Source organism: Typopeltis vanoorti, chromosome 1, assembly GCF_054136105.1.
Source record: "Typopeltis vanoorti isolate ZY-2024b chromosome 1, IOZ_Tvanoo_1.0, whole genome shotgun sequence".
Lineage (NCBI taxonomy): Eukaryota > Metazoa > Arthropoda > Arachnida > Uropygi > Thelyphonidae > Typopeltis > Typopeltis vanoorti.
In genome coordinates, this window is record NC_143549.1 from 124570520 (window position 1) to 124592775 (window position 22256).

The window sequence follows — 22256 nt, forward strand, 5'->3', positions numbered from 1 at the left end:
TATGAAGATTTTGTTTTTAATTTTTAGTAATTATGTCCGAGTGGTTTTGAAGTCATGTAAGAGTTACTCCTTAATCCAGTTGCAGAGTCAGAGGAGATAAAAATCAGTGAAATGTATTGCGTATCATTATTTAAGGACGAAATATATTCATGTATAGAGTTCATTATAAATAATCTTGAATATCTCCCTATTTCTGCCTTAATACTAAAGCAAACAAAATGATAGCGTCCTTAATAATACCTACGTATACCAGAATACCTACGTCAAGGGACTTCATTTCTGATCTGCTTTATGCTTACAGATAATATCGCACCACAGCATTAATATTTCGAGAGATGATCCGAAGATATAGGATGGCTAATCACTATTCCGTTAGCATCCTCAGTGTGTATTTTGCATGTGGTCTTCTGTCTCCGGTGCCTGTTTTAAGGGATAAAAATGTCGAGTTTCTGGAAAAAAATACTACCACTCCGCATGAGATCGACTAACTCACGTTCAGATAAAAAGCACTGCGCGTTTCTACGTTTCTATAAAGTTTCTACGCGTAGTAAACAAGATTGGAACTCAAGTCTTTTCTAACCAAAGATCATCGCTGAAACCGACTGAGATACGAAGGGTATATGCGTATTTAAAATCCTTAAATAACAACGTACTTTTGTGAAACCATAGGATTGCTGCAATGACTTGATTAATCAAGTAATTAGTCTTAGTTAGAATTCGATATTTATTCATGCAATGCACTAATATTTTAAACAGAAGACTTTGAAAAGGTGATTATGTGCAACGGAAATGAATGAATAAATTAACCTCAATGATTTTCACTTGACAATCGTAACATTCTAAAATTCGAATGGAACACACGAACCATGCAACACTGTGTCATATACTTTTGACTTTTGGCCTATTTTCTTGATTGTGATATCTACACCTATCGAAACCTGCATTTCAAAGATAATATGAGTTAGGATATGTGGTAATGTGTTAGTTTGGGTTTTTTTGATTTTGGATTAGAACTAATAATTTTTCTATATTCTCCTATCAATTATCTAGTGAATATACTCACTCCTGTGTAGATTTTTTTTAATAGCAGTATTAATGCAACTCATGTTGCACATTATTTTCTTAGACTTTTTTCACTTTTCTAAACTATTAATTTCAGAAACAAACCCTTTCACCTGTTTGTTACAAAATACTGATTAATATTTATCAATCTTCGTTTAAATAATATTTTTATCATTAATCTACTGTCCACTTTGCTAATAATATCTTTATATATTTAGCAATATTTAGTAACATTTCGAGATATTTGAACTATCTTTTAAATATTCATGAAAATTAAAACAACAAAGCCAAGGAAATAGGCCTTTGAACCTACACATGATTGATGATTGGATGAATTGTCGCTATTTATCAGTAAATCATAAATATCATTAGATATTATTATATTCTAGGAAAAGATGCTATACAATTAGCAAAGGTAAATTTGTATTCTTTTGTCTCGAATATATATATGAAGATGGAAAATGTTTTACATATATATAGTCTGCGCAGTTAACTGAGATGGTGAGTGATTTAATTCGTTGATGCATTTTCTTAAATACACTTTTTCTATTTTATTTTTAATTTATTTTCAGAATTATTGTTTCTGTTTCAGAGTAATCTTGGAATTTTTACTTTTACATACACATTTTTTATTTACAAATAAAAAATGTGTATGTAAAAATATCAGCGTTGAATACATGCAAATGACTGAAAGGAAACAAGATCCTTGAGCTTTTAAGAATAGTTAATGGTTGTCTTCAGTGATGAAGCACACCATTAGGAAAGCTGTTTGACAAATTCACATAATATTAAAGAAAGTTTCGGCTCTTGGGCACTAGAGTATCAATAAATAATAAATAAAAATGCTTTTGAAGGAAATTCACTTTAGAATATTCTTATAAGAAAGTAATTGTAATGAGGCTATGTGAGAGGTTTTGAGAATAGCCTAAAATCCTTAAGTTGTATTTCAGGAACATTGCCCCAAATATGAGCATAGCATTCTCAGTTTCGAAGGATTTCTGGATTGATACTTCAATAGCTGGAGGCGTCTTGAGCTGAAAACTAGTTGTTTGTTATTATGTAAAGATCTATTATTCAAAGAGAAGGTGTGTGTGTGTGTGTGTGTGTGTGTGTGTGAGAGAGAGAGAGAGAGAGAGAGAGAGAGAGAGAGAGAGAGAGAGGACTGTGTTCTGGTAGCATCGAATTTAATTCTATTCGCCTCGCTCGAGAATGAAGAATCAGTATGCAAAGAACTGATAATGAAAGTTACTGAAAGTAACTTAACTTAACTTAACTTAACCATTTTCTTAACTGCACACAAATATGCACACGGAAAGATGATAAGTATTAATGATACTGATATGTCGACAACTGAATTAGAAAATTTCATTTTACATACGAGGGTGATCTGAAAAGTTCTCGGCCTAACAATGAAAAAAAAAAAAACGAATTTATAATTTCAAAATTGTTTTTATTTTTCAACATAATCTCCCTTAAGATTAATACATTTATTCCAGCGATGCTCCAGCGCCATTATCCTCTCCCTATAGTGGTTCTCAGTAAGATCTGCAATATACCCCTCTGCAGTCACCTCTTGATGATGGGGATCTGGTTCCTGACAGACTGTCTTACGACCACAGTTACGCCTCTTAGATAAGTAATGTGGGTTAATTTTCTACTGATTACACATTCCGGGTATCTCACCTTTTTAGAAAACAGACAGCTCTGTTTTCAAAATCACGGGCTGCAGCTGGATGGGCACCCAGAATCTGTTCCTTATCGAACTCTGAAAAAGCCTTAGTTTTTCCTATTATGATCAATTCTGTCGACGATTACCTGCCGGTAGCATTCTTAAATTGCATCCTGGAAGGAGTAGTCATCAAGTATTTTGCATATGCGCTGCAAAATTCCTGTTTCTGGAGTCAGAAACAGGAATGGAATTACGTTTTCTATTTCAAGTTAAAACTATCTCCACTTTCTATCTTTCAGTAACAAATAACTAAAGTATGCGCCAGGATAGAAACAGAATGCTGCGCAGATCGATTAGAAAAGATCGAAATTTTATTTTCAACGTACGGATCGCAAGCTATAGCATCATCTATAATTATTATATAAGGGATGTTATGAGTAGTCCGGCAAATGCAATAGCACAATTTGTTGTGAGTTACGTGATGGGCAAACTATAATGAAATAAATAATCCTCACCTTACTTATTCAGAAATAAATATTTTGAATATTTAGATTTTAATAAAATGAGGATGGAAGAAATCTTTCGTAGCTGAACATATGTTAGTATCTTATATCTCAAATAGAACGTATGATGTCTAAATAGATGTATCTATTCTGGGATATGTAAAAAATAAATATAAAATATAAAAACATGTAAAATTAAAATTAATACATATACTTAATAAATAGAAAATAAATACTTAGCCTTCTCACTATACCAATGTACTCTACGCTTACGATCTTTCGTGACTGTGAGTACGGAGATGAATAGGTTTCCTATTTAGATGAATACCAAGGGTTGCTGACCAATTATAAAAACCATTAAAAGATGTTTTATATATAATGTGTTGTGTGTAAAGAAGATCTCATTCTGATATCAGATCTCATACTATATATTGTCAAAACTTCGGTACACTTCTCATTCTGCACAGTCGGTCGCATTTTGCGCTTATTATTGCAGCTATATGGCTCAATCCTAGCATAGAAGAAATCAGTGTATATCCCTATATCCAGAAATTGTCAGTGTTGTACATCACTGTGTTTATGCCATTTGTCACAAGTTGGGTCTTGCCTCATTCACTGAGATGAAATTTACAGGAAACGAAATGAAATCTGCGCGGGAAATAGTCTATGATTTCTAAAATTAACGCTATTGCTACTCGTTGATACGTTTGGCTATGTCTGAGACACGGTGTTAAAAAATTATGGCATTCTGAAACATATTCCTTCACTTGACATGAGGTTTGCCCCTCAGTTTTTTACAAACTGTCGGTATATTTCTTCGGATACTCTTAACTTCTACAAATCCTCTCTCGCCTGGCATTTCTTGTGGTACGCCCAAGTAGACCCGAGTGACGCCATCTCGTGGTCTTATAAGGAAATAAGTGTACTTTTCATCCCTGCTTTTCTGCATGCGATTATGATGTTGTTTTATTGTTTGATACGTACTGGAATAATCAAATAGTGTCACGTAAATATTTAAAATTCTGCAGTTAATTCAAATGTTTGAACCATCTTTATTATATGAGGAAACAAATCATGCACAAAAAGGGATTGAAGAAGAACGAATGAATATGAAACATAGTTCCAAATTATTCGGATAAACTTAAGAAATGTAGTTTCTTTAATGAAGACATTATTATAATCTAGTAAAAGAAGCTATACAATTGGCTAAGGGGAATGTTCATTCTTTCGTAGCGAACATATACACACTCTTTCGAAATTTCATTAATTGATGAGTGATTTCATTTGTAAAAATTTCATAAATAGACTTTTTCTGTTTTTTTTTTTTCCAGAATTATTATTTCTGTTTTGGCTTGGAATTTTTATTTTTGCACACAGATTTTTTTTTTTTAATTTGCAAAACACAACAAAGTGCTAAACTATGAACATTGAATTGCAAATTTCGAAAAACAAACAAGATCCTTGAGATTTTGAGACGAGTTAATGGTGATAATGGTAAGGAAACGCAATACGAGAAAAGCTGTTTGACAGGTTCACACAAAAGTGTACACATTTACGGCTCTTGGGTACTGTAGTATCAAAAAAGAAAAAAATAATAATAATCGTTGGAAGAAAATTCACTTTAGAAATATTCTCATAAGAAAATTTAAGAAGTGAGACTATGTGAGAAGTTTTGAGAATAGCTTAAAAAACTTTAAGACGTAGAAAGTTTTTTTTAAATTTTTTTTTAGGTCTGGCTCCCACTGACGAGACCTCAATAAAGGTCGAAACCTGTATGGGTAGTGACCATTACCTTAATGCATAATATCATACATCTCCGCAAGGAAATGTGCTTTGTATTAGGGGAAAATTCTAAGGAGAGTGATCAGAGTTTACTCCACCTTTACCACGAGTTGCCCAGTGTTCCACTACGTGCAGCCGCAAACTTGACTTACTTGTCTTTTTGCTTACTTGGGAAAAAGGATTTAAAAAACCTAGCTTATAAAATTGCTTGGATCTTTAACAACTTTACGATGTGTTTCAGGAATTAGTGTCCGAAATATCAAAATAGAATTCTCAGTTTAGGGGCATATTTCTGACGATACTTGAGTATGAGTAGCTGTAGGTGGCAGTAGCTGAAAACGACCTTGAACTGAAAATGACTTTTTTGGACTTATGTAAGAACGATCTGGTTATTGCACGAGGAGGTGAGAGAGAGAGAGAGAACTCTGTTCTGGTAGTTAATTATATTTTATTTAATTAATTATATTCTATTCGCCTCACTGGAGAATGCCGAAGAATCAGTATGTAAGGAACTACCCCAAAGTAGGTACATATTTTAACACTACAGTTTGGTCGAACAAAGAGAAGAATGAAATGCACTGTATCAACAAGTCTACAGAATTCGTCAGGAATGATCTAGTTAAAGACTGCTCTTATACTGGTTATTCACTCCAAAAGCAGTGTTATGTGAGAGTCAGTTGTGTGAGAGCCTATTCATTACTAGGATAGGAACATACTTCCTAATACAACTCTATTTTTGGGTCCTTACTAGGTCGTTTTATCGAGATATGTCTTCTAAGATAACAGATATCTCCATATTCAGGAGAACGAAAATTGCAGAATTAAGTAATCTAATATTTTCGGAAATTGCTTCAAATATTGAGTTCTCTGGTGACTGCAGAATAGATAGAACTACTGTTTTCTCTCTCTTCGAGAGTGATGATCAGTACATAGTTATTACTTTATACCTTTTAATAAACATATCACAGCTGGGTATATCGTAACTACTGTCGTAACTACTGGATAAGAAAAAAAAACTTTCGTTTTTTTTTCTTATCCAGAATCAACTCCGAGGCTGTACAGTGAATAGATTATTATTGTGGTTGTCAAAATTAAGAAGAGATTCCTTCTGCGGTTTTATTTATATTATTACTGTTATATATAAATTTTAAGGTATAAACTGAATAAAGTGGTATACTATTCGATTATCTCTGTACTGTTTATATCTCTAACTACATCGAAAAAAAAACAAATATTTTTACATCCAGGGATCAAAGAAAATGCTCATTGTTATTAATAAAAATAAAAATAACAGCAACAACAACAAGAAAAACTGACGTTCGTCTCATGAAGAAGGTACGAGCAGAGTTGATTTAAGGTAATGTGATCAATTAAACAGAACTGAAGGCATAATTAGCAAAAAATATTGAAAACCTAAAAGAAACTTGAACTTGTGGAATAATGACAGGAAAAATCTTAATGTAAATGGCATTATGTAATATTTTCGTAGAATTCTGAATATATTTTGTAGATATAAAATTGAAGATGATGATAGTGAATTATTCGAAATGGCCAACAGCAAAACAAAATGCAGAATTTTGATAGATTCGGTGCGAAGCATCTTAAATAATATCATTCATATCTCAAATGATAGCGTTGTGCAATATGTAAAGTGATATTTTTAACAATATTTTCAAAGGATGTAATACTAATCCTAATATACAAGTGGGAGTACTATGAAAAAAAGGGAAATATTTAATTTTATGAAAAGTCATTTTAACTTCTTTTTACCATCTGGTCTACCTCCTGCTCTTAACGATTCAATTGCTAACAACCGCTCTGGTCGTTCGCTGCTGGTGTTTGTCATGATTGATGGCTTCCTCTCATTTGATTTATCTATTATTGCTGGAGTCATCCAGCTTTCTGTCATCTCACCCATCATCCACCTCTTCATATCAATGATCTTCTCTCTCTCTCTCTCTCTCTCTCTCTCTCTCTCTCTAACTTCAAATCCTATTCATAGCGTTGATGATTCCTCTCCGTGAATAACGACGATCTTCGATAATCAGAGATTTAAATACTGATCGCCTTACCCCTCTCAAGTGGCTTAAGAGTGCATATTGAACTTTAGCGCTGCTAAAACTCAGTCCTGTCATTTTTAACCGCAAGAAAGGTCCTATTTCACTCGCCCTTACTTTTTATAATGATCTGATACATCTATAAGATTAGTTTTCCTTTCTTGGGCTTACTGTTACTTTCTGCTTATCTGCTTATCCAGATGAAAACAGATTATATACGTAGCATCCTCATTCTTTAAACAACTTGCTATTTTTCGTTCAAAAACTTTTTCTGCTCAATCTAGTAACATGTAGATTGAGATGAGATCACCTGGGAATATTGTTCTCACATTTGGAGTGGTCAACTCAAATGATTCTGAATTATTTGAGAGCTGTGCTCTTAACTGGTTAAGATATTAGGTTCTGTGTTCTGTGAAACAGTCTTTCCTACACCGTGTTTCGCAATGAGCTCGATCTGCAACTTGCTCATATATTTTAATGTTGTGTTATAGATCTTGTGAATCTTTTTATGTGTGGTATCAGTAAAAAACAAAAAAACTATTATATTTTTCAGTGGCTAGTGCAGTTGCTGCAACACTAGGAAGTACGAAAATGGGAATAGTAGAGATACAGAATCGTGCTCCCCTACAAAAAGCGTGCTCAAGAACACCCGAACATTTTTAATGGAGCCATGATTCATCAAAAAGGGACCATACCTAAAAATTTGTAAAAGTAACAAAATGTATTGACTCTAATGTTATTTGATCTCTGTTAGTGATATCAATAATGGGCAAAATATCTGTGAAAAATTTCCAGTGTTAGTACTTCGTGTTATACTGTATTTGTATGATAATACACTAGAGATAACTACCATTCCAATAGTGGAATCGCAATTTCATCATATCCTTATATGCCAGAAGCGTTTGTTTTGATATTTAGTTGAATTTGAACAAAATAATAATAATAATAATAATAATAATAATAATAATAATAATAATAATAATAATAATAATAATAATACTTTGGAATAGTTTATTCGACGTATAGTCCATGCCATAATATAAAAAATTTAGTAATTTTTCACTATTTGTCTAAGGTCATTTAAAGAATGACAAGTACTTGAATCATGCATACCTATATAAAATATTTAGTTTAGTTATTCAGTAACTTTCTTGTGATAAGAACAATTCCTGAAAATCGATGGACTAAACATTAGTGCCACTGCATAAAGCAGTATCCAAAACAGTAATGTCTATCTATCAACCAGTTGATGTTTCGGGAATAGTACTGAATATGGTGGCGCCATAGAAGTACCTGGAATTACAATACGAAAACAGAATGCTCAAAATATGAAGATGTGCAGTGGTAATTCTTTGGTAAATAGAAGAGGGTAGCACCTACTCTAGATGAATGATGCACATACTGCCTTTTATTTTTAAATTTCATAAAATATTACATATTAAATTTCTACGGAAACTGAAGAAATAGGAAACGTATAAAATATTGACTCGCATATGAGACAGTTGGCTGCTTAAGGAATTTTTGTTGTGAAGCAATGAGTCAGATGAATGAATAAAGTAATAATTGCACTACAGGAATTTGATGGGAAAGAAGAGTGAATTTTCTTCTGTATAGTTTACATATTTTCGATTCAGTATAAGTTTCACATTTGGTGGCAGACAACAACGAATTGGGAACCGTAATAGATAACTCGATTTCACAATTCAGTAATATTAAATATTCAACGAATTGCAAATATTCACTTGTAATTGGTTAGTATCACGTCCAATACTAATACAATATTAGGCGAATGGATTGCGTTTGAAATTGAGAGTGTTTTGTTTGGCTAATGAGTTTATTTTGTCTGAAAAAATAAACGAGTTTCAGGGAAGAAAACTTTACATTTGTGAAAATACTTCAATCAGTGTTGAAATTATTAAGTTTAAAAACCTTTCTAAAAGTTCTTTACGTTCTGTTCTATTCGTATGCAGGTCTTCTAATTAATGGACAATGTCCATACTGACTAAGTCATTCTGATGTCATGTCAATATTTGAGTACCTTAGCTCCATAGGAAAGTCTGCAGATTATTTCAAATAACTGTTTCAAGTTATAGTAGGATAACTTGTGAGGTTGATGCTATAAACAGGGGAAATCAGATTCAATGTTCTGTATTGGAGAAAGAAGGATTCCGAATATCGACGAAGCGATCGCTAAAGGATTTACCGCTGCGTAGCACAATTTAAACAGTCGTGAACGTCATTCGTAGGACTGCAACTTATGTATCGAAAAGTTTCCTGGGAGTTCTAGGTACCAGTGTGCTTATGCTGATTTACAAGACATTTGATGATGCGGTATTGCTCTCCTAGATTTCTAGTTAATACCAAATCCTAGATATAAAGGCGAATAACTAAGATGATATCAGAAATTAGCAGTAACTTACATAACAAAGATTGAAGGAATGTTATTCAGAATGATTTATGATAGAGGTTAATACGTTGGTGAATAGTAGCTTTTGACAATGAGTACAATCAATGAGTAGGTGGTCAGTCTTCATATATTTTTTTATAATCAAACACACGAGGGAATATTTCAGAATTTATTGCCCATTATTGCCGTTTGTGGGGAAGTCCTAAAAAACAAAAGTTCATTTTTGAAGATTCAGAAGTTATTGTAAAAGCCGAACACCACGAAAGGAAAGCTGTTCTCTGGATAGTGCACTCACAGGCTTAGAGGAGAGCGAAAGTATTGGTGAAGTTAATATAACACAATAACGGCCCCATGAAAATACTATATAAAAAAGGAGCATGCCATCGAATTGCATTTTATTGATATTTTAAAAATTTTAAGTTGTTTTTTATTTAGTTTGGGTGTCCCACAAGTGTGAAAGGTACTTTACAATTGGGATGAGTTGTATACGGTTTAGTTGTTTTTGTTATTTTAATTTTGGACGAGGCAACCAACGCTATGGGGCAAGTGCCTCATGTCATTAATTATCGGTCTTCTTCTTCTGATTGGTGTTTCTATTGAGGAAGAAAGAAAAATAAAATCCTTCATCTCTATGTGAGATTGAATACTTCATTTTAAGTTGAAAAAGCCATTCTAAAGGGTCTTACACATACAGAGATATAAAGAATTCAAACCCTATTTACAACGAAAGAGCAGCTTTTATATAACTGAACTACGAAGTTCAGGAATTATTACCAACTGTAAGGGAAAATTAGTGCTTTGAGCAGAAATGACCTCACCTGTTATTGACCGGAGATTTGCATGTTATCATAGATTAGGGAAGATTACGTCAGATTCTCTTTCTCTTAAACTAAGAGAAGCATTTAAGAGATTGATAATAAAAATTTTCCTAAGAACTAGATCATTGCGCCAGATAACTACAAGTCCGTCAAATTAAGAGGTAGAATGAGAATGGAGTTGAGAATAGGACCATTGGTGGAAACTCAGAAAAGACAAGGCCAAACATCATGCCACATACTGAACGACCACTGTAGTGACTGTCCATCCAGTTACGAGGGATGGAAGCCCTGCCAATTAATGATAGTTTGGAAAGTAGGCCTTTATGCATGATGTAGTCGACACACACACACACACACACACACACACACACACACACACACACACACACACACACACACACACACACACACACACACACACACACACACACACACACACACACACACACACACACACACACACACACACACACACACACAATATATGCATAGCCCCAAGAATGAATTTTGTTAAACGATTCCATAGATTGTATCCAAAGGCCATATTATGTAGAACATCCGCTGTGGGATGATATGATAGTGATGGAATTCATATTGGGAATCACTGATTATTCGGTGAATAACGATGTGGTGAATGTGATGTGATTATTTGATAACTTTTCCATTATTATCGAAAAGGAGAGATGAGGGGCAACAAAGAGATAAAGACAGATGAGAAGATATCTTAATGGCTAATTTTTCTCTCTCCTCTAACTCTTTGTTTTTTCTGGAATGTGTTGAATAATGATATGCTTCTATTCTCTAGGAGATAGAGAGACAGAGAGAGATGTCGGTAATTGCAGAGATGATATATAATATTTGCTATTTCTTGGAGAAAAGTTTCGAGAATAATTGGAGTATAATATCATATTATAATGTAATAGTATCATTCAAAATGTGTTTTTGTTTTTGGCAAAACGTACGAAGTAATATGTCTGTGAATCGCACATAGACGAAATTGATTTTATTGGCATTTATGTAGGAATTTATGGAGAAATGTATGGCCGGCTTTCATTGTGGGCGATTTATTTCCATTTGCATGTTACAGAATTGGTTCACAAAAAGGCAAATGTTATTTACACTAGTTTTTGCGAAGGATCAAAAGTAAAACCTGCGATTTAGACGGGAGACAAGTTTTTGTTTCGCATCGATGGTAGTATGTGGAGTTCGTTTGGACTGACACTGTGCTAGTGTTGAAGAAAAAACGTTGGTTATTGGATGAGAGGATTTTGTGTGGTACAAAAAAAAAAACGTGTTTCATTCGTTATCACCGGAATCGGTTCAATAGTTCTCGAGTCGTTTCTCGCGTTGGGAAGACTAAGAATTAGATCAGTTATTTTGTGCTAGCTTGATAATTGGGCTGAGAATATTCGGAGAAAGCAAATTCTTGAGATAAAAACTGGTACGAAGTTATTTGTATATCAGTGTCAGACACAAAAGGGACGAAACTATTAATCTATTAAACCGTGGTTGGGATCAAGGTTAAAAAATTCAGGAAGATTAGAATATGGGTTAGCAAGAGGTATAGAAATATCTGCAAAAATATTTAGTAGGACGAATGGTTAAGTAATTGGCTAAGACATGAGGATATCGAAAAAATTGTAGCATCCTATGATATATCATTTTTTCCCAGACCTGGCTTCACAGACTCTTATTTAAAAAGTGCACTTTTTAACCCAGTACATAATCGAAATATATCTTAATATCACGATAAGAAGGATAGGAACTAAGGATTTTCTGAAATTTTCAGAAAGTTATTGAATTTATGCTTTTGTGTTTGGAGAATCCACTTGGAAAATTTTATAAGAAATTTTTATTTGATTACTAGTTTCGTCCACAATTTTTGTACTTCCTTATATTAAAAAAAAATAGAAAAATGGTTTACCGAGAGAGATTTTTTAATAAATAACTTGTTATTCAAACTGAATTTGAAGTAGGTGTTGAAAGTACGATTTTCAACAAAATTATCTGAATACGAAAGAACTTCGATATTACAACATTGACTCGAAATCAAATGCGATTACCTTATTTACCTAAAGAGAATGATGTTGTCTTGTCCTAAATCGTGATTACAAAGTGAACAGAAAAAAAAATTGAGAATATAAGTGCAATATTATATTCATCGAATACGATTAATGTCTTAGGATAATCATTAAAATCGACGTTGTTCCCAGTCCACGCGTCTAGTGAAAAAAAAAGCATATTGGTCTGCACATCAGGTGATAGGTGTGTCTGCTTGATTTTAAGAATTGTATTCATTTATTATAACTTTCAATGTAGATTGAATGTAGTTTGTACATTCGGCTTTTAAATAATGCTGGATATAATATCCACTTTGCTTATATAAATTGATTGACATTTTTGTATGGAAGCATTCGTTATCACCGGAATCGGTTCAATAGTTCTCGAGTCGTTTCTCGCGTTGGGAAGATCAAAGGTTGAAATCTACTGTCCAGTTAGTCTCTGAATGTAAAAGGAAACGCAGAGAATTATGATGTCCGGTTGAATTTTCCAATCCACGAAAGAGAATAGATTGAGATCCCCCCCCCCCCCCACCGCATGACATGCTAATTAGCTTTCTGATTAGATGGTCCTAATCATAAGCAGCATTTCTTTCAATGCCCTACGAGATGTTATACTACATCTTCAGAAAGGAGGTTGTTCAAAATACTAATGTATCACAAGATGGGGGAAATAAAACTACTTACTTGTGCCAAAGACCGAATGATTCAAGAATAATTTGAAAAATATACCCAGAAAATGGTCACAAACGATGTTTGTGACCATTTCCTGGTCACAAACGAAGTGCGCTTATCTACAGCATTCAGAGATGTAAAACAATGAAAGTCGAGGTAATCAATTCAAATTTATACAAAATGTCAGATAACAGCAAATAAATGGGCATGTTTTGTTGCAAAATAAATAATTCTAAAATGCTAAGGGAAAAATCTATATACCTAGTTGAAATTATTGTTATCTGACGATATTTAATAGAGTATTAAACACTTCTTCCAATTTGTGGACTGCATCTCCGGTTTCTAACCCAAGGCTTTGGATTCTAATCCTCTACGGCATGGATGTTTGCAAAGTCTTTAAGTGATTGCTGATTTTCATCTCCGATATAATACCACCATCCAACTTACCTAATGAGTAACCGATGATAATTCGTGAAATATGATACTATTAGGAAACGGAAACGATAGTAAGTCGGAATCAGGGAAAGGATATCCTCACTTTGGAAAGCGACAATATTCGCAATAGTTTTCATTTCAAATTTCTGTGGTCTAAAATTATATTGCAAAACACATCACATATATATATATATATATATATATATATATATATAAAAGATATATATATAAAAGATATCTCCTATAAAAAAATTAAATATCAATTACTAATGAACATAAGAGTTGGTGTTTTATTCTGTGAATAGTAACACACTGACATGGATTTAATTTTAATTTTTGTAAATGAACAACTACATTGATAACGGATAAAACAACAATTACCGCAGAGGAAATAAATATTTGTAGTAAACAATAATATATTTCAAAATATAAACAAAATAGTTTGCTACTGTTGAAACAATAATATCACTTTTATTATTTTCGGGAGTTGATAGAACGCATTTAAGAATATCAACATTCGAATGAACAGCGTACACATATTTCGATTGCTAAAGGTGAACTCACAAAATGCTGCTAAATAACTGTTTTTCATCCTAGCCATTAAATAAATATTTACTCTTATTTCCCTTGCACTTTACGGAACATTTTGTGTAGACGTATTTTTGAAACTTTGCATCTTCAGTGTACTGCAGCAAACTTCTTTTTTTTTTCTTTTTTTTTCAGATATAAGGTTCCACTTCCGGCTAGAAGAATATTTAATCTGCAAAGTATGATAAGTGTATCAGTTCGCTGTTGAAGTCTCATCTGTTTTCAAGGATATCGTAAAGGTAAGTCATTTGAAGTTCAGTATGAACTGGTTCGATAGGGTTTTATTTTACCTATAAAGGATAAAAAGGAGAGAAGTAAAATTTTCTGATATATTTTAAATATATCCAAAAAATAAAGCCGAAATTTTGTGGGAATAAATAAATAATTTGTCATTTTATTTTTATTTATGTTTAAACAATTACTGATATGCAAGATATTTAGTATGTTGCTCACTTCATACATATGTTGAAACTAAACGCAACAATAGCGTTGCGTGCCGGAACCTTTATGAAGTGCGCCTTACAGATACTATACATTTAAACAATTTTAATACGAAGTAGTGATTTTTACATTTTTGCGTTTACCTAGTATGTAAATAAGCTATTTACTCGTATTTAATGAATTTACATTTCCATTGCCTATTCTTAAGATGTTTTCTATGTTAAGATGTTTTAAGATATATATATATATATATATATATATATATGTGTGTGTGTGTGTGTGTGTGTGTGTGTGTGTGTGTGTGTGTGTGTGTTTATATATTTGCTGTCTAAAGTTTTTTTAAAAAAAAATAACCCATACATTTTCCTTAAATTTATATACTTGCACATATCTTGTATTTGTGCATTTATAGGGCTTAATAAACTCTACGTTATATTCTTTGCTGCTTTTATTCCAATACCATTATCATCCTATGTAAAAAAATATGAGTAAATAGTAATTTTTATTCTTATATCCTTTCAAATTTTAATTTTCACTTCTATCAAAAAATGAATGTACCACATGTTGTGATACAAGACGATCCCTATCGTGTAATACATTAACACCATTAGCAGGCTATGGAAATATGTGTATTATATATGAAAATAATATGGATCATATAATTTCACTAAAATGCACAGACAGAGTTCGTGAACAAATTAAATCAACAATTGCCATTAAACACATATAATTGACTCAAAAGGAAATTTTAACTTGTATATAGTAATTTTTACACTTTTATGACAAACTAAATTACATGTTTGCTGCCAAATTCTAATTTGTTGACAATATCTGATGTTATTGCCCTTTGGAGGTAAAGCTTCTCAATTTATTGTTGCAACATTAAAATTTTAAACTTTAAATAGGGAAGGTTATCAAGACTCCGTGTTTGTTATATAATACTATTAATAACTGAAGTGATTATCAATAATCACTTTCTTGAAAATTCATTTTTAAAAGAATGGTTGAAACAAAGAGAACAGAAAAGAAAGGAAATGAAAGTGAAATTGAACCACTTGCACGATTCTTTGGTATAAGTCCGTTTACTATGTACCGTTATGTAAAATATGATATTGTAGTGGACATTTTTGTTTATATTTTATTCATTTTATAATGAGTTTTTAAGCAACCATACGATTATCGATTTATTAAACAAAGATAAATGAAATAAATAAAAATTAACCACATTGCAGTGAAAGTTAATATATCCTTGAAGCATATTTGTTTTTCAATTTTTGTATAATATTTGTGAGCTCATATTAGTGGTAAGATTAAAATTAGTTAACAGTTAATTAGTTAAAAAATACAACTAAATAAATCTCAGTTTAAGATTTTTAAAAATGGAATATGTGAATTTAATATTTATTTTTCTCTCCTTGAAAATTACTTGTAGTTAGAAAACTAGATCAAGAATCTGTGTTCTTCCTAGTATACATTTCGATAACACATATAGCAAATTTTAGCAAATTATAGCAAAAAGATTTATATTTTTGCTCTACTTTATTTTCAGTTTTGTGATTTATAGGTATTATTATTATTTTTTTGGAGTTATTTTTGAATGAAAAACAAATGCGAACGTTTTTAAACAAAGTTGAAGTTATATGTCACATATTCGGTGGATATCCACAGATTCCGTTTCGTCACTACGATGCTCGGTGATGTGCAGTACCAGGCCCTCGCCATGTAGTCTTCTTGTGTGCTTATCTGCTTTTCTTCTGGGGGATTCAACTCTCTGAAGATCACACACACACACACACACACACACACACACACACACACACACACACACACACACACACACACACACACACACACACACACACACACACACACACACACACACACACACACACACACACACACACACACACACACACACACACACACACACACACACACACAAATTCTTCCCACCATCTCATTGACGGTCTACCACTTCTTCTTTTTCCAGGAACTTTACCCACTCCCGTCGGCAGGGTATAACGTAGAGGCAGCCTGCCTCACGGCGCCGCTTAATAATGGCGCTCGTTCAGACATATTACAGTAGACGCTGTATTACGGCATCAAGATATTTTAAATTGATGTAGATACAATAGATTTATTTGAAGAATTAAAATTCTCTCAAAAATAATACAAGAGAAAAGTGGTCCTCACCAAATTTTATCATATATGTATATATATAACCAAATCTTGTAGAAATTTATCCCAACGTAACAACCACCCTAAGAATATTGTTAACAATTCCTGTTAGCGTAAGAAGTGCGGAAAGTAGTTTTTCCAAGCTCAAACCGATTAAAAATTATTTGCAAACAGCAATGACCCAAAAAAGATTGGTTGGTCTACCAACTATATCGATAGAGGCGGACGTAGCTTATAATTTAAATTTAGAAGAGCTTAAAACAGTTTAATTGTGCGATATCCCCGTAGAGCAGACATTTAATTAATATTATTATGTAGTTGTTTTGAATTAATGTTGATCTTGTAATAAAAACAAAATAGCAATTGGAGATTTTCTTATATTTTTGTCTTATAATCCATCAGGGGCGAAATTTATTTGTTTACCTCAGGGCCCGATGTAATCTTGCGACGTCCTGGGCTTTATCTTCGATTGCTGTTATGAGAAGTCTTCCTTCCATTCTTTCAATGTGTCCAAAATATTTTAACTTTCTTCTGTCAATATCCTTAAGAAGCCTTAAAGTTCTGCTGATCTTTTCTAACACCCATTCATTTGTACGCCTTTTAGTATATGATATCCTCAGCAGCCTTCTGTAACACCGCATATCAAAATCAACTCTCCTTTTTTTATCTGACGTATTTCTGTTTCAAGAAAAAGAACTGCATCCAATATCCTCAACTTTGTTCCCATGGTGATAGATCCATTCTTGGAGATTTCGGACAACCTCTGATTGTTGTTTTTGCCATTCCTAGTCTTCTTCTGATGTCTGCTGAACAGCAATTGTTCACATTAATAATGGATCCCAGGTATTCAGACTTGCTTACTTCTTCAATTCTTTCTCCATTAAGGTACACTTGTTTCTCAAGAGCTACGCTGTTTGTATTTCCTTTGAGAATCATAATCTTTTTCTTGCTATGATTGAGTTGATCTGTTATTACTGATCTTGTTAATTTTATGAGAAATTTCTCCTACCTCTTCATTGTCATTGCAGAGGAGTACTGTGTCATCAGCATACCTCAGATTACTGATCAATCTACCACCTATCCTGAATTCCTGTCTTGAGCTCGTTTACTAAGCAAGGTAGGAGAAAGTAAACATGATTGCCTAAATCCTTTTCCAACCTGAAGCCAATCAGTTAATCCAACACCTTTTCTTACCTGCTTTCTTTCTCCTTGTAAGTTGGATATCAATCTGATAACATGTTGGGGGAAAACCCATTCTTTTCATTAGTTCCCAGAGTTTCACATGCTGAACACAGTCAAAAGCCTTAGAATAGCCTAAGAAACACATTACCAGAAGGAATCTAAATTTTTCTATATTTTTCTATGATCGTCTAAGGAAAGGGATCTGATCTTTGGTGCCCGTGTATTTGCGAAAATCTGCTTGTTCCTCGGGCATCTCTGTCTCAACTTTGACCTCAATCCTATTTAGCATGATCTTCAATAAAATTCTGCTTGCATGAGATATCAAACTAAGAGTTCTATATCCAATTCTTCATATCTGCCTTCCTATGTAGTGGTATGAAAACAGACTTCTTCCAGTCTCTAGGTCATGAATCTGTCTCTGCTATGCTTGTAATGAATCTGTGAAACACTCCGATCCCTCCATCCCCTGTGTTCTTTACTCTGCTGGGATTCCATCTGCACCTGGGGACTTATTGCTATTAAGCTGCTTTACTGCTCTTTCAGCTTCATACGTAAGTAGAAGAAGTTCCAATTCCAAATTGAAATTTTCCTCCAGAGAGGGCTCCTGCAATCTATTTTATTCATTTTTCTATTGCACAGTTCCTCACATTATTCTTTCCATCTGTTTTCGATTTCCAATTCTTCTGTTGATAATGCTCCATTTCACTCTTTGCTGACATTCTGACATTCTATTTGACCTTAAACTTGCGCTTTTGGTCACGAACGAAATAAAACATCCTTTTATAATTGATCCTCCTCATCTGGAACTATCTATCTCTTCATATTTATTAGTATATAACTTTTCTTTTTCCTACCAGATAGCTCTTCTGACTTCTCTTTATAATCTCTTATATTCTTAAGTCCCTCTGTCGGTTTGTTTTTCCAACCGCATTCTTTTGATTAGTTCCCATGTTGAATCTGATATTCATGGGTCTCTTCGTCTTCTTATTGGGCCCAGATACTTCTTGGCTGTATCCTGTATTTTCACCTTTACACCTTCTCAAACCATTCCTGGTGAGTTCTCACTGGTTTCAAAAAAAAAAAAAAAAAAAACATCTAAAACCGAGTTGATGTTTCTTCTATGAATACACCAGGAATTACCCTAACATCCAGTCTAATGGGATCTGCCTGACTTTTTGAAGTCTTGAGGTACAAAAGAGAAGATAATAGATGCGATTATCTTTAATAATAACAATGAAATTATTAACTTTCTTCTGATATTTTCTTATGAAACTATAAATGTTTGGAAAATGGCTAAGTACATATGAAGTGAAAAATCTTTAATATAGGCTACACTGGAAATGAACAAAAATTGTTGTACTGGAAATGAACAAAACTGTGTGCAATATCGAGAGCGAATATGTATTTTCACTAGGGTATTAAATATAAGGTTTACAAACCTCATCACTCTTTCTAACTGCAGCATACCTTATCAGAAACTCAGTTCGGAACATCTGTAAAGTTCCTTATTGATTTCTTTATATCAAATATATCAAAGTATGTCAAATAGGAAAGGCCTGACATCGAATCAGCAGACACCAGTTTCGAAATTTATTTCTCATCAGCAACAAACATTCGAAACATCTGTTAGGTTGTTGATTGAGATCCTCATATCAGTTTCTGTACTGATTTTGAAGTAATTCTCAGCATTCTGACTGATATGGAATCAGCCAACAACTGCTTCGAAATTTAATTCTCATCAGAACACACACCAGTTGAAACACATATATCAGGAAGAAATCCTGAACAGTGCAGGATTTCTTATCAAAAATAACTACTTTGGGAAAAACGACCTTATAGTCTATGTTCATATCAAAGATAATGAAGAACCAAGTAATCGCTCAAGGTCTAAGCAAAAAAAATCTTAGGGTTATGTGTGCATTTCAAGATTCTTCGAAACGGGTGAAGTTTCAGCAGCAAACATTGCTTGCCTACTTTAGAAATAAACGTGCAGAATATTATTATTATTATTATTATTATTATTATTATTATTATTATTATTATTATTATTATTATTATTATTATTATTATTATTATTATTATTATTATTATTATTATTATTATTATTATTATTATTATTATTATTTTTATTATTATTATTATTATTATTATTATTATTATTATTATATATCTCATTATAAGTAGCACTTAGTGCTGAACCTTGTAAAATAATATACTGAATGTAACTCAAGATGATCATCGTATATATATAAATACTTGAGAGATCAATAAATTATTATTATTACTATTATTATTATTATTATTATTATTATTATTACAATATACACAGAACCACTGCCACAAAAACAATAAAACACAGCTTAGCTTTGCCTGCAACCCCAAATCCCTTAAACAGTTGGCAAACAACTTTAATCAGCACTTCGTGAATTCTGTCCAAAAGCTACAAGAAACGACCTTTCCTCACACATACGAACATTCTTCACTAGGTCCACGAGCAACCCAGTCGATGTGGTTCCCCACAGTAACAAAAGAAAAACTATCACTGGCAATTCAACAAATTAATCCTAAAAAAGGACCGGGGATAGACGGAATCAGACCAAAAGGCATCAAGAAACACTCAACCGACCTACTTCCAGTTATACAAAAACTGTTAAATAAAATCTTCGAAATGGGACACATACCTGAAACACTGAAACCTGCACTAATCACACCCATACACAAACAGGGAAAATGAAACATAATAAGTAATTACAGACCTATCGCCACGCTGCCTGTAATCAACCAAATCATGGAGCGCATTGTACATCAGAAACTCTCCACATACGTTGAAAATTTTTCAAATCATACCCAAAACACAATATGGCTTTCAAAAAAATAAAGGAACAGCAACACTCCTGGAAGACATCACAGATCTAATAAACGCTGCATTGGATAAAAACAGAATAACATTAGTGGTATTCATTGACCTAACAAACGCATTTGATACACTAACACATAAAACCTTGTTAACGAAACTTACCCATATCGGAATTGGAGGTCGCCTACTCCAGTGGTTTAAAGCATACACGAAAAACAGAAAGCACATCACACGTATAGGACCAGCACACAGCAAAGAGGTACATGTAACCTGTGGAGTGCCGCAACGAGCTGTCCTATCTCCCATTCTATTTAACATATATACACACGACATAAGCCAACTCCCCCTAAAAAGTAAAATCTTCCTGTATGCAGACGACACGGCCATAGTATCCATTCACAACAATGCAAATATCGCTTATAAAAATATGCAACACGACATCAATCAGATCACTAACTGGTTAACCGAAAACGGCATATATATAAACCCTGGAAAAACAAAGCTAATGATATTCAAAAACCCCCAAACCCTGCCCATAGAAACTAAATATCTCACTATGAAACATTCATCCTCCTATACACAAAGTGCAGAACCTAAAACCACAACCATCACACAGGTGAAAACAACAGGCTACCTTGGACTTCACTTCGATGCAGATCAAAGTTGGAATAGCCATACAAACTACCTACATATCAAGCTTAGGATAATAGCAAGCAAACTATACAGATTAAAAGACATTGCCCCAACCCACATAAAAATACTAATCTATAAAGCATTATGTGAAAACATTTTAAGATATGCAATCACATCATAAGCATTCTGTGCAGACTACAGACTTAACAGGCTACAATGGTTGCAAGATAAAATGATAAAACTGATATTCTGGGAACAACCCACTCTTATGCAGGAAGCATGGACAAAACACAAAATATTTATGGTGAAACACTTATGCCACTACATAGTCATGTTAAAACACTACTACAGCCCAACATATAGAGTAATCAGAACAACATAACAAATAACAAGACCACAGTCAACAAACTACATAATATATAAGTACAACAATCAGTACGGCAAAGCCACCCGAAACTTCTACGTACCTGACATGATAAACAAACTGCCATGATAAACAAACTGCCATTCGACAACAGAAACCTAGGAACATACAGAGAGCTGAAACAGGCACTATATAAATATTATAGCGAGAATGAAAATTAGAGCAATTCCTGTTTCTCTCTCCCCCACCACACATACACACACACACACACACACACAAACCAAGACAACCCCCCTCTCAAAAAATTACCACTACAAGAACACAAAGAAACAAACACACCATGTCTAAATCCAACCCTATTTGCACAAAAAAAAAAAAGTTAAACTGTAATAGCAGTCAAAGTCTTTCAAACACGTACCAACAAACAGTAAAATCAACACCTGGCTTGTGACCACTATAGGAACACAACCATGAAACCACCACCCTCTGTCATCTATTATCTTCCTCAGATAAGCTCTGCTAAGCTTCGAGGAATAAAATTACTA

General features: G+C 33.2%; 1 protein-coding gene across 2 annotated transcripts in view; it reads left to right on the forward strand.

Annotated features, from left to right (window-relative positions):
- Nucleotides 1-14132: 14132 nt before the first annotated feature.
- LOC150110385 (uncharacterized) overlaps nucleotides 14133-22256 on the forward strand; it is a 155619-nt gene continuing 147495 nt past the window's right edge. The window contains exon 1 of one of the 2 annotated variants that reach the window (XM_090399144.1): nucleotides 14133-14295. The gene's annotated coding sequence lies outside the window, so the exon portion shown is untranslated. The remainder of the gene's footprint in view (nucleotides 14296-22256) is intronic. The other variant, XM_090399153.1, reaches the window with a different exon arrangement.